Below are 13,467 nucleotides of genomic sequence, written 5' to 3'. Positions count from 1 at the left end.
GATGTAAACAGACAGTGTGTACAGGTGTAGTTGTTTGCAAAGCGTGTTTTTAATTTGGCTGTAAAAGTGCAGTATGTATGTGTGTCTTTATTGTGGGTGGGAAGTGAGTTCCAGTTTAGTGTTGTTTTGACAGAATGAGAACTGACCAAATGTGCTTTTCCTGAATGGGACCGATTAGTCACCCTGTGTGATGCTTCTGATCGGACTAGTGTTATTACTAGGGCTGGGCAAGTTCACGTGTTATTACCGCGTTAATGCATTCATCAAATAACGCCGACAATTTTTATCTCCTGTTAATGCCGTTCTGCCTTTCAAGCAAGTCTTAGTTCATTTATTGTTGTGGATTCTGTTGGGTTTCTGTAGAATTGACTTAGAGTCTGGTTTTGACCAACTCTATATATAAAATGTCAAGAGATAACTTTCTTGTGATCTGGCGCTATATAAATAAAATTTGATTGATTGAGTGATTTAATTGGTTTTCCCCTGTAAGTCGCTTTGGAAAAAAGCGTCTGCCAAATGCGTAAACATAAACATAAACATAAACATTTATACATACGGACTCCTATTTTGAAACTCATGCTTTTATTTTGGTGCTCCACATGCACCATAGAACCAATCGCCGGTGTCTGAGAGGAGAAAAGTGGGTAAACTTTCCAAGTAATGCTCAATCAAACTTTGTGTAACTTCTGCAGTTCCTGTATGTATCAATCATTCTATTGTTTGCTAAATAATTTCACATGCAAACATGCCGTTAGAAACATGTTTATGATGTTATTTTGGATGTGTTTATTACAGTGTGTTATTAAAATGTTTAAGCTAATTCGTTTATGCTAGCAGTCAGAGATGGGTTGCTAATTCTTTATGCAGGCTCATGTTAAGTTTATGTAAATTCATTGGTTGTGTTTAGGTATAATATGCCAGCCTTTGAACTAACCTTTACTTATTTACGATATGATTAGCTCGATGCTAACTTGAATGGGAAAATCCATAGACATGCTAACCATTAGCATTTACAGATTAATTTCAGATTTACGTCTTTTTATCCAGCAACAAAGGTTCACATCAGAGATATTTTATACTATACATTCTTACAACAACTGAACATAAAATACTCACAGGCAAATGTTTTTCGGAACTAACCTTTGAACTAACCTTACTTATTTACGATGTGATTAGCTCGATGCTAGCTTGAATGGGAAAATCAATTGACACGCTACCCATTAGCATTTACAGATTAATTTAAGATTTACAACGTCTTTTTATCCAGCAACAAAGGTTCACATCAGAGATATTTTATACTATTCATTCTTACAACAACTGAACATAAAATACTCACAGGCAAATGTTTTTGGGGCCATACAGAGTGAAAGAAACGTATCTGTTAGTTCCTTCTTATGTCCGAACTGACTACGGAACACCGAAAGGACAAAACATACGTTAGTGCAACCTATTACGACCACTAGAGGGATCCCTTTGCTTGCTTTGAACAACTGAACATCACATATAATTGGGCTTATTAGTATTAGTACTTATTAGTGGGCTTAAGACTCCTGTCAGTCACTCACAGGCGGAAACAAACTGGTGGGGCATAAACATGGAGAAAAGTACCAGTCTTTTCCATGGACATTTTCATTTTAAATGTCTTCAGATCGTGGGGTTGAGAAGGACACAGTTGTTTGGAAGCACTGCAATGTGGAATTATTTTTAGCACCAGAGAACTTCCAGTCTGAAATATCACTTAAAGGCAATACACACTGTTGATGCCGGCAACCCCCCCCCCCCCCCCCCCCCCCCCCAAAATATAACTATGCGATTAATCGCAGACATCTACACGATTAATTGTGATGAAAAATTTTAATTGCTGCCCAGCACTAGTTATTACATTGGTTTATGAATGAATTTCATGCTGTGACACTCAATAAAGGGGTCGGACTAATGACAGTGTGGAATTTTTACACGTCACAGTTGTGTCTTTTAATGCTGACAGTTTTTCCCCATATCCTATAGAGCCCAAAGTTTTTCACTCAGCTATGTTTCATACTGTAGGTGTATAAGTCAGCATGACCTGGAGATATTATACAACAAAAAAAAAGTTTTTGAATAAAAAACTGTTACTTACAGTCTAATAACAGTTAGCAGTGGATTTACATTAAAACATGTTACTGCAGATTAGGTTTGTAAAGAACAGCAAAGTGACAGTAATGGTGTGAATTGCAGTTTGTGGGATGGTGCATAAGCGTCCACTGTGTTGGCTGATATGGAACTAAAACAACAAAACCCATGAATCTACAAGAGAACAGCTGGAGAATACCTGTCCACTGTAGTGACCAGTATGCATGAAAGGGTTAAGTTTGGAATCAGGCGTCTAATCCTAACCCTATCCCTCCCTGTTGGTGAAAGTGCCATTTTGTACTGAATTCTAGATGTTGGTTGTACCAGCAGTCAAACTGTGAAATGGTCATCCTGAATTTTCTTCTTTCAGAATTTACCTCCAGGCAGTCTTGAACCACTAGACCTGGACAATGGTGTCTTAACCTCTCTCATAGTGCAACACTGTCCATTTTCTCATCTCACGCTTGTATGCTAATGTGAGTTTTATGCTCGGGTCTGTTTTGTGCTGAGAGCTAGTCATTTCTAGGCTAATGCTAATGGGCCATGATAACAGCCTCAATTCACTGATGTCTCTGTAGAGGACCAGGGCCAGCTTTTCTGCCAAAATCATACCCTTGCTCTTGAGGTCTACAGTGTCCTTTCCTGCTCCTCCAAAACTGCCAACAGTGAGCAACACCTGCTGCTGTGTAGAACTGCAGTCAGCTAATGTAAAAATTGACCAGGTTTCAGAACAAAACACAAGTCTTCAACATGAACTTCATGTGAGTACACTTGTATGCACAAACCTCCCATATTCAACCTTTAATAACGTTAAAGCACTCAGCATTCCTGAGCTCTGTAACATCTTCCCCAGTGCTAAAGGAGACTGGGGATGAAGGAGGATGAGAATGTGAACACAGCAGTTATGAATCTGTGCAGAATCACATTTGAATACTTCAGTACTTTAGATCTACTTAGATTTTAGCCAAACATTGACATCAATGAGCATTTTAGTGTTTATCTTTTCCCACTGTAGAAAGAGAAATAAAGACATCATTCCTTCCATCTTTTCAGGGTCATTTGTTCCAGACACAGATCCCACAATTGTTTTCTGTTTTGGTTGGATCTTGTCCGCAGGTTGTTAGTGGTTATCAGCAAGGTTCTTATCGTTAACGAAAACTAACAAAATGACGAAAACTAGAATTGTAAAAACATTTTTGTTAACTGAAATAAATAAAAATTATAGTTAAAAGGAAAAAACAATAACTAACTGAAACTGTATTATGTGCTTACAAAACTAACTCAAACGGATAACAATTATGGATAAAATTTCCTTCGTTTTTGTCTTTGTCAATGTCAGACTGATATGAAATCGATTTATTTCCCTCAAGCGATTTTACCTAGCGGCACCATATGATATTTAACGGTCAGTCACTTCTCGTCACTTCTGGTGTAGAGTCGTCTTCTGGTCCCCACTCTACCTGGAAACATGGAGACTAAAGTTGGGAGAAAGAAGCAGAGTCCTGTATGGGATTTATTTGAATACGACGGCGAAGAAGATAAAAAATATAAAAAAAACTAAAACTAAGAATTTAGAAAATAACAAAAACTAATGAAAACTAAAAACTAATTAAAACTAACTGAATTAGAGGGGAAAAAAGTCAAAACTAAATAAAAAAACTAACCAATAATGAAAAATCCAAAACTATTATAACCTTGGTATGTACAGACACATTAATTGTAGTGTATTTCAAAATAAAAGCCTTAATAAAGATACCAAATAATGAGTATTAATATCTTTTCATCACTTAAATGACCAAATATTAAACTGTTCATACAATTTCAATTTACTGAAACTGATTCTCTCTCAGACACACACACACACACAATATGGTTTTTCAAAATAAATGCCTTATTAATGCTCATCAACCAATGAGAGCGTAGGTCCACAGAATGCAAGTTTGTTTTGTTGCTTGCCCAATTTGCCACCTCTGTCCATGAGATGTTTTTTTTTTTTTTCTTGCGTGTGTGTTTGTGAGAAATGTAACACTTTACATTAACCTTTTCAACATTGTTTATGCAAATAATAAATTCTGCTGTTAATCTTATGTGATTTGTAAATTTAGGTTTTGAAAAACACTGTCAATAATTCAGCTGATCCTTACTTTTTCCTCTTTCCTTTTGTGCTGTTGCACAGTTATAGCAACATTTTTTGTAATAAATAACTCATACATACAAATGCAATGTAGAACAACATAACTTTCATCCAAATATATGCAGTACTTTATTTATAAACAGTCCTTCTTTGGTACTATTTCTTGCTTTTACATTGCACCTACACACAAGTCCACAAATCACACGGATTACATTTCCTTCTGCACATGTCTAGTTAAGTATTTGTCAATTATTCATTTAATCACCAACTGTACAAATGATAATGTGTTTGAGTAACGTTTAAGAAAAAAGTCTAAATTCTTTAATTGTTGCTTCTTAACTTTGAATATTCTGACAGTAAACCAAATAAGCCAAATAAGTCCAAGTGATGAGTTTACGTAAGCGCTCACTATTTTCTGACATTTTGTAGACCAAACAATTGAAAACAATGGTTAATTTACAGCCATAGGCAAGGTAAGGTTTGAGTTATTCTAGTTGATTGTGTGCAAAAAAAAAAACAAAAAAAAAACCTGTCGGCTTACCCAGTGCATGGTGCATCCAATACCAAAGAGGTGGAAAACACCATAGATTTATAACACATGTTTAACCCTTTCATGCATAGTGGTCAATACAGTGGACAGGTATTCTATAATGTAATTTAACCTGAACTTCTATAACAGTACCTGCATAATATCTGCATGAGTGAATATAAAGGCTAGGAAATAAAATGTTACTAATATTTAACCCATAAAGACCCAGTGCTTCTTTGATGGCAGTTCCCAAAGGATTTTTTCTCTCTATTTAACCTTTCTTAAGTGATTTATCACCATTTATTATTAAATTATCCTCCGTATTTAGTGTTTTTTCAGTGTAAAGTAGGTATTTTATTATATTTAATCTGCTGATCATGTTGCTGTTCATTAAAACTCAGAGTAAATTCAAAGGTTATTAAATCAGAAACAAGGAAAACAGAAAAAAAGTGACTTTTTCAGAAAATCTATCATTAATTAAGTGTGTCCATCCACTGTCATTGATCCAACTTCATGGGTTTTACTGGTGAATCAATGTTGTAGAAGATGACCGTGTTTCCACGGTAACTACGGAGCCTCTGAACATCCAAATGGGTCATAGCTGATGACCATGAAAAGACAATGAACTGTGTTTTACACTAATTATTTACATTTTCATGGAGTTAAAAGATGTCCAGCTGAGTGGACAATTTTTTAACTCCATGAAAAATACATTCATAAAAATGTTTTAATTGCATTGTTTTTTCATGCCTGAAGAGGAATAAAAACACTCCAGAAAAAAATATTAACTAAGGTTCTCATAATTCATGCATGAAAGGGTTGAAGACACAGTAACTAATCTGATTTTGGTATAAAACACACACTCCTTGTTAAAATAAAAAATATAGTGAGTATAGATAGAACATAGTTTATTTGGCTTGTAGATGAATCCTACTTCAGTACCACAGCAAGAGACAAAAATGGACAAAAGCAAAGAAGATAGACTCAATGTGATCCTTTTTAAGAGCAAAATGTTTTATTCATGTGATTGCGTCCAACACAGGTAGTTGCTAACAGGAGCTGCTGATTAATAACCTGGAGATCTATGAGAAGAGTCCAGTCAATTAGAACACAGGGCTGTGGTTTATAATGTGCTTAGTCTGCACAAAGGAAAGTCTCCAAACCCTTTCCATCCCCACAGTGAATGACTTCCTGCTCAATCTCTTGAATCCTCTGAATAATGTACAGGAAATTAAAAATAAAACTGATGCAGTTTGATAGAACAGGACAGGGATGAACAGAGGTGGTGTGCAAAAGGACAAGCAGAGATTTAAGGGGCATATGGGCTCTAGCTTTTTTTGTTTTTTTTACATGAATCACTGTTTGAGATAGAATGGAAAGTGGAGTTATGTACTGTACAAGGCTGGTCAAAGACGGTAAAAAACAAAAAGTCACAAATATTTAATTGGACTGCCTTTATTTTTGATTCACCATGCCATCATTTCTTTCTTTTTTTTCCAACACTCTTTTTATTGGAATCAAGGAAAAAAAAACAAACAAGTGTTCAGAGAACGCAACCCTCCGCCAAGCACCCCGAACGGTGCGCATGTGTGGATCGACTATTTCTTTTTAAATTAAACAGTTTCGAGGTTTTTCCATACAGCAGAAAAAGTTGAAGCATGGTACCAGTCATGTGTATGTCAAATTATATTAAATTCCAATCAATATTTGTTGAGTTATAATGAAAAATGTTCCGTAAATGGGATTTTCAGTGTTAAATTGAAATGTCCACAGAGTCCACATTCCACAGTGGATGTGGACAATTTTGTGCCAGATACAAGATATTGTTATAAGCTATGGGTGGATCAAATTGAAGGCTAATCAGAGTCGTTTAGAATTTTTTATGAATTTTCGAAAATTGCTCAATGATAACAGATAGGAAAATTTGAGATTTTGTGACCTAGCTGTGACCTTGAACTTTGGCCTACTTGGCCCAAAATTTAATGGGTTTGTCCCAGGGCCTAGGCCTATCTGTGGGTACAATTTGGTAAAGATGATTGTAATAATTTTCCTGTAAAGTTGCGAACAAATAAACAAACACACAAAGCAAAGTGATCACAATACCTCCTGGTGGAGGTAACAAGGGACAGTCATACAAGAAAAAAACAATACTTTTGGATTTTCCACATAACATATAATATAGGGTATATAATGTAATATAATAGGGTGGTGGGTGGGATAATAAATAAATAAATAAACCTCCTTCAAACACATGTACATACAAATAAACAAACAAATAAATAAATAAAGAGAAAGAAAATTAAAAACAAAGGAATTAAAAAATAAAGTAAAAAGGTTCACAGATAATTGGAGTTACACAGATATGTTGATAAATTGCATTAGAATTTTTAATCAGATTAATCATGATGATGGATTAATCTGCACTAATGCGTTCATTTTGACCGCCCTAGTGTATTTTTTTTATATAAAGGGATGTTTTTTTAGTGAATGAGAAGCTCCTCACTGCTTCTTTCAGGGTTAAATTAAAGATTTTCTGGCCAGGCTGTGCATCTCACCTATACTGTCGTGTCTTCTCTCTCCTGTTTTTCCGCTCTGTCCTCTGTCTTGCAGGGCTTCTCTGCAGGTATCTCTATCTCTGGAGGTGTGCTGTGGCTCTGATGTGCTGTTCTGGCTCCTCCAACTGTGTTGTTTGCTGCTGTACCTCTATGTTTGTCTTTTCTCTCTTCCTTTTCAACTCACTCTAACTGGTCGAGGCAGATGGCTGTCCACCTTAAGCCAGAGGAGGTTTTTTCCCCATTAAAGGCAGGTGCAGTATTGGTATTTCCCCCCTATAGATTAGAAACTATGAGGTAATTCTTCCTCCACTTCAGGCCCATAACAACCTGATATTCTGCCATTGTTTGACGCATGCTTGGCATCATTTTCAGAGCTGGCAAAGGTTTTATTACAGAATGAATATTAAAGTGTTCCAAGCTTTAAATCCTATCAAGTTGTTGGATGATTGACAGAAAAAGTAATTGAAAAACATCCACTTCCATCAGCAGCACTTGTCTAACTTCTGCTTTACTTTTTCTTTTAGTTTATAATGTTATGTTCAGCAACTGGTAAAACCTCGGAAATTGTGTTTTTATTTTAGAATCAAGTCCTGATTTCTGTCAAGGTCAAAAACAGATTTGTTGCCACATACAGTCATGGAAAAAATTATTAGATCATCAAAAGTCATCAGAAACAATGGTTATTCATTCAAGTACGAACTCCTGTATGTATCATAAAGAAAACATGGAATGTCTAAAAGCACTGTTTCTCTCAGTACAGTGTCATAGATATTGATGTAAGAACTGAAATGATTTTGGTTATTATCAAGAAAACCGTGGAAAATGGATAGATATCAGCCATATTAACCCTGTAAAGCCTGAACCATTAAATCATTGACAGAAAATTCCAGATCTTTGAAACTGGCGCCTTTATTGGTCCTTCTGAACAACTCAAAGAAATTTTTTTCAAATATCAATTTCCATGTATGAGTTTCAGTTTTGTATCATATTTGATACACTGGGTCTCAAAGATCAAATATTATTATTTTTAAATAAACAAAAAAAAAACACAAACATGCCTAACAAATTGGTAATTCCTTTTCAAAATTTGCAAAGTTCTGCCTCCTTCCTCATTGATGACAGTCTTGTAGTGTCACTGGAAAGGCCTCTGGTGAACGAATTCCTCCCCCCTGGTGGATTATCAGTGTATTGCATGTATCTAATTGTATACATCACACTTATCACGTGAAGGGCTTCAAAACTCATGTATCAAATATGATACGTTTGGCGTTATAGGGTTAAATTAAACTCTTATGAGCTATTTTTGTTGTTATTATATTTGTCCAAACAAATGTACACCTTTAGTTGTACCAGACATTAAAATGAACAAGAAATTGAAAAAAAACAAGGGCAGTCTGATATTTTTTTCAGAGACTGTACGTTTATGATGTGATTCGCATGCATCATCTTAAAGCGTTCAAGCTTGACTTGACACTGAGGTTTATCATGAATTTTAAAGCCTTTACTCCAGTCACAGACCATAACACTGGCATGTTTTTGATTATAAATACTGGTCTCTATCTGTTTATGTTCAGGTTTCTATATGTCAAAAAAAAAGTGTGGTGCACTGTAAAAAATGACTGTCGAATTAACACCAAAAAGTTGTAAAATTGCAACATAAAAAAACTGTGGCAATACAAAGCAAAGTTGTTTATCTGAAAAGATTTTTGTGTCAACAATTAAATCAATTATAGCTGTAGTTTTTACAGGAAGAGTATGTTAACAAAACCAGATTTGTATGTAGAAATGATGTATTTCTATTGTTTTTAGAAAATAAAACTTTAAATTGAAAAACATTGTGGTGCCGTTTAAATTGCAAGACCATAATGTTGAAATAACAGCCTATTTATTTATTTATTTATTTATTTATTTATTTATTTATTTTTAATAATAAAAAAGTTATATAAAAAAGTAAACATTTAACAATTTAACATTTTAAACTTGTACATTAATGGGTTGGTAGAGTTAGTAGAGCGGCTCGTCCAATAACCAAAGGGTAGGTGGTTCAAATTCTGGCTCCGTCTGTCCATATGTCAAAGTGTCCATGGAAGACACTGAACCCTAAATTGTTCCCAGTTGGACCTGGGGGCTTTGGAAAGCGCTTTGGACACCATGAAGGTGTATAAAATGCACTAAATAAGTGCAGTCCATTCAAATCCAGTGTTAAATCTACATGTTTAAAATGTTAAATCTACATGTTACTCTGTAAATATGTTTACAGTTGGATATGTTTTTTTACAGTATTGTTCTGGAAACCACAGCTGCCAGGTTTTTTTTTCCGTAAAAACAACAGGATTTTTTTTACAATGTGGTTAGACTTTGGTCCAAGGATTTCATTTTACCATCTTGCTCCAAAGGTCTGCAGATAACGGTGAGAAAGGCATTAAATATGCTGCTCCTTCTGTTGGAACCATTAGTAAAATGAGCTGAAACCTGAAGAGCTGGTCTCATTAGACGCCTTCAAAGTGATGTGAAATGACTTAGAGGCAGGCGTATCTGGTTCTAGATACTTTGCCTTATTCACTTGTATATTCATAACTTATGGCAAACGTTTGTTGATTACATTTGATATTTTATTATTCTATTTGCCTATTTGTTTTTTAACTGCCGAACAACCCAGTGGTTACTATACCTTTACTAATCACAGATTATTGGGGGAAGGCAGCACAAAGGACGACACAGTTGCAGATAATGGATGGATGGATGGATGGATGGATGGCATAAAAGGTTAAAGGTTAACTCCCTTAATTATCTCCATAGGGAAATTCAGTCTCTGCACTTTACCCATCTTAACACACACACAGGACCTAGCATTAGCAATTAGCATTAGCACATAGAACACATTAGGGGTAGCGAGCTACTATTAAAGGTGCCTAGGGAGCAATTCCAGATCTTCATCAGCATGAGCACTGACAGGAGAATTAATCTGTACATATGTATATACAGTACTGTGCAAAAGTCTTAGGCTTCGAAATGATACATAAATATATATTTCTCTTTCCTTCAGATACAACAAGAATCAGTTTTTTTTTTAATTTACTTTTTGTTTTTGTTTTTTGTTTTTGAGAAAAACATAACACAAATACTTACACTAACAAAACAATACAGAACAAACAAACAACAGGGGGGGAGAGTCCAGCCTTGGAGCAGCATCTAGTCCACAGATACATACATCACACACATGCATCAATATACTCGTATACCCATATTATTTTTTTCCTTTACAGTAAAGTTTGAGGATCCTTTGAAATTATACAAAGTCCGGTCTCACAGTTACAATATAAGTGAGCCACTTTGACCAATTTTCATTTAAAATATCAATTTTACATCTTAAATTAACCCTTTCATGCACAAATTATGAGAACCTTAGTCAAGATTTTTTTTTCTTCAGTGTTTAGCCATGAAAAACACAATGCGATCGAGTTTTTTTTTTTCTATGGAGTTACAAAAATATCCATGCATTTAATTTTTGAAGTAAAGAAACGTGTTTAAAACCCAATATCAGAGAGTGATATGAAAACAATGAAATAAAAACCTTTTTAATGCTGCTAATCTGATGTCTTCTCACATTTTAACATATTCTAATGTTAGTAATTACTCACTTCATGGAGATAATATGCAAAAAAAAAAACTTCTTGTCTAACAAATAACAATTGATTTACACTCAAACATGTTAGTGCAGATCAGTTTTATCAAGAACAGCAAAGTTACAGTAATGATCTGAATTACAGTGTATGGGATGGTGCATAAGCGTCCACTGTGTTGGCTGATATGGAACTAAAACAACAAAACCCATTAATATACAAGAGAACAGCTGGAGAAGAACTGTTCACTGGAGTGGACAGTGCATGAAAGGGTTAAATGTGATTCTCTCCATGACATATATATTGTACAGAATCAGATCACTTTTATTGTCATTCAGCAAAATTACATCCGAGATGCACTGCAGAACGAAATTACATTGCAGGGTCAACGCTAAAAAAAATGCCTGAGATAAAATAAGTTATAAAATACCGATGAGGTAGTGTCATAGATAAATAAATCTAAAACCGAGAGAATAATAAATATATACTAACATTGCACACATAAGTAAAAGGTTATTGCACAAGTAAAAAGGTTATTGCACATTCACACTTACAGACATCTATTTAAAAGACAGATGGCGGTAGGAAAGAAACTGTTCAAGAAAATGCAAGAAATATATGCAGTCTTAAAAGACACCAAAAAAATGAACTATAAGGGTTAAAGTCATTATTTATCGTGACCCCTGACCCCATGACAAGAAGCAGCACAAACAATTAGAAACATATGACGTGTTGAATGAAACCTGGTGTAAAACATCAGAAAAGTAATGCAATAAATTTCATAATGTCTGAACAAAAGGGTTAAAGACATGTTAGGTACAAACAGAGGTCACTAAATACGTTAATAGATTTTGTTTTTTTCCCCGAAACTTTTGTTTTTCCTGCTGTACATACTTCGCACATATATCCTGATTGGATCTTATTACAGAGACTGAGAAATCAGTGTGTGGTCATTAGAACTTTACTAAAACAACAAACCTAATGTTGGCCAAAGACTTTTGAACAGTATTATTTATGTCACGTTTGTCTTTATATATTTATTGTTGCAACTGTGAAACATTAACTGTACTACCAACAGTGGCGGCTGCTCGACTTTCAGAGAGGGGAAGCTCATTGTCGGCTTACATAAAGAAAAAAAAAAGGTCAAGTTATGTAAACATAAATTCGTCCCTCCGTTCCTTTTTAAGAAAATGGTCAGTGACCTTATCGTACCAAGTAAAAAAGAAAACGTTGAAATTATGTTAAATTGAAACAAGGAAGTACAATGAGTGTGTTTTATTTACAGTGCAAGAAATGAACAAGTAATTTCGTAGTGGTTTCTCTCTCGATTTCACAGCAGAATGTGCGACGGTATTAAACTGAACTCTGTCAGTGAAGGAGTAGATCTCAAACTAGCTGTCAGTCAGATGGGATTCAGCCTTTCAACTGATCCTCCAATCAGCACGTGGAAGCTTGGCGTCCAGCCCAGCTGAGCTCCGCCCACAGCTCCATTCACCCCCAGAGACGCCGAGCGTCCGGGGGCGGGACAACATCGTGGCATTTATCCAATTACTGTCCAGTTTTGAGGCAATGAAAAAAACTGTTCCACTCAGTCCCATTGAAGTGCATGGACGCTGAGCGTCTACGGGCAAATGCACTGAGCAGAGATCGAATGAGAAAACAGCGCAACAGGAATGTATGAGAAGTGAACAACATCGAGTCTGTTGATTTGTGATAAAGCTGATTCTGAACGAACTCGTCTTTGAGATGAACATGTTTTAACACATTTGTAGTCAATGAAACGTCAACACAACCGAACATATTTGACCATTTAATTTTTGTAATTTTAGGGGAAGCCGGGCTTCCCTTGCAGTCTATGAGAAATCACCTCTAACTACCAAGGATGTCATGGCATCATTCCTTGTTAAATAAAGGCTAAAGACATAAAGTTGGAAGTTGAAGTAAAGAGAATGTAAAACGACATTAGCAACATGTAAAATAATTGTGAATATATATATATATATATATATATATATATATATATATATGTATATGTATATATATATTTATCATTATTTAGATGCAGAGAAATGTGTAGGTGGAGAGAAGAGGCAGAATAATAAGCATTCTGAGAGAACACTGAAGACTGAAACTCTGCTCATTTCTGCACAGATGAATTCATTTGCATGCACAAAGCCTCGGGATGTGACTGTGACTGAGTTTGGGAGTGTCTTTTAGGTGCCTCTGTCTGTCACAGCGAAGATGAACTTGGCCAAGGTGAGAGGGAGGTGTCTAAAGCTTTGGGAGGCATCCTAAACATTTTACCAGCTCTGCACAACCAGGACTGTTAATGAGGAGACAATCTGCTGGGTCATGCCTCTCAGTCTGTGTCAGTCTGAGTCTTAATTTCCCCCAAATCTCTGCAGTTTTACATGACGTGACCAAAATATGTTTAATGACCGCTGAAACATGAGTGGATTATTTAGTTTATCGACGCCTTTTCCACAACAGAGGAAGGTTTTTTTCTGATGCCAC

This window comes from Sphaeramia orbicularis, chromosome 15, assembly GCF_902148855.1.
Source record: "Sphaeramia orbicularis chromosome 15, fSphaOr1.1, whole genome shotgun sequence".
NCBI lineage: Eukaryota > Metazoa > Chordata > Actinopteri > Kurtiformes > Apogonidae > Sphaeramia > Sphaeramia orbicularis.
Note: the sequence above shows the minus strand (reverse complement) of the source record.